Source organism: Seriola lalandi, unplaced genomic scaffold, assembly GCF_002814215.2.
Source record: "Seriola lalandi dorsalis isolate HSWRI2012SDOR001 ecotype SW California unplaced genomic scaffold, Sedor1 jcf7180002054382, whole genome shotgun sequence".
Lineage (NCBI taxonomy): Eukaryota > Metazoa > Chordata > Actinopteri > Carangiformes > Carangidae > Seriola > Seriola lalandi.
In genome coordinates this window covers 29,292-30,280 of record NW_019524935.1, presented here as the reverse complement: position 1 = coordinate 30,280, position 989 = coordinate 29,292, and the positions used below count along the sequence as shown (strand labels likewise).

Genomic DNA, 989 nt, shown 5'->3' with positions numbered 1-989 from the left:
TAAAAAGTGCATCTTAAAAATGCAACTTAAAACTGGATAAAAGTCCATTTTGAGCTTGGACACATGCACATGGGTTAGGGGTTATGATGTCACTGACAGGCGACCAAATGAAACCTGTTACTGTGATTTAAACAACAAGATTTCTCTGGTTTGAGAATCGATGGAAACATTTGGGATAATGTAAGAATGCAACTCAACGACATGTAGAACATAGATCTCGTTGTTTTTAGACGTTTTCATGTGGAAAAGTTCCAGATTAAAACTTTAATACATCAGAATGAGAGAAACTTCTACAGTCTCCGTAGGGAAATTGCTTTGTAAATGTACGGGACAATGACAAGACGGGTGATGACATGCAGCGCCTTGAAGAGTTGTTCCTCTGCTCCGCTTCCTCTGCTCTGCTACAGTTACCCATAACACCCTTCTGTGCATAGCTTTGTCGACTCAGGAACAGAGCTCCAGCCTCGGAGGGACCCTGGACCCAAGAGACACAAACTCAGTCTGCAGCCTTTCCACGAAAATGTCCTGCTCCTGTTATCGGTGAGGCAGAAGGCGCAGTTTAGGTTTTGAGGTCTTAGCTAAAAGAAAAAGAAAAAGAAAAAAGATAAGTAGAGTTTCATTTCACCGGCTGTGCGAGGGGAGAAAGTTGCAATTATAAAATAACAATGGATCAGTAAAATAATCTCAATAATACATGACTGAGTCACAGGAAGTGTTTCATTTTAAAATGAAGGGTGACAAGGTCAGAGGCGGCTTCCCTGAGAGGAACGTCAGCTCTCATTTCAGGGTGAGATGGTGGAGTGTGTGTGTGTGTGTGTGTGTGTGTACACCCCCTGGCATGAATAAAACACACTGATCCTCAGCCAAGCCATCAGTCTGACACGTTGTTGCCCCCCCCCCCACGTTTCTCCTCCTGAAATGAAAATGAAGTCCTGAGTTCAAAAACATGTTTGGTCTTGTTAAGTTGTAAAAGGAGGTGAGGAGCGGGG

General features: G+C 43.4%; 1 long non-coding RNA gene across 1 annotated transcript in view; it reads right to left on the bottom strand.

The window, feature by feature from the left end:
• Window positions 1-233: 233 nt before the first annotated feature.
• LOC147818964 (uncharacterized) overlaps window positions 234-989 on the bottom strand; it is a 2,104-nt gene continuing 1,348 nt past the window's right edge. Inside the window, exon 2 of the long non-coding RNA XR_015437433.1 lies at window positions 234-578. This is a non-coding gene — a long non-coding RNA (uncharacterized LOC147818964). The remainder of the gene's footprint in view (window positions 579-989) is intronic.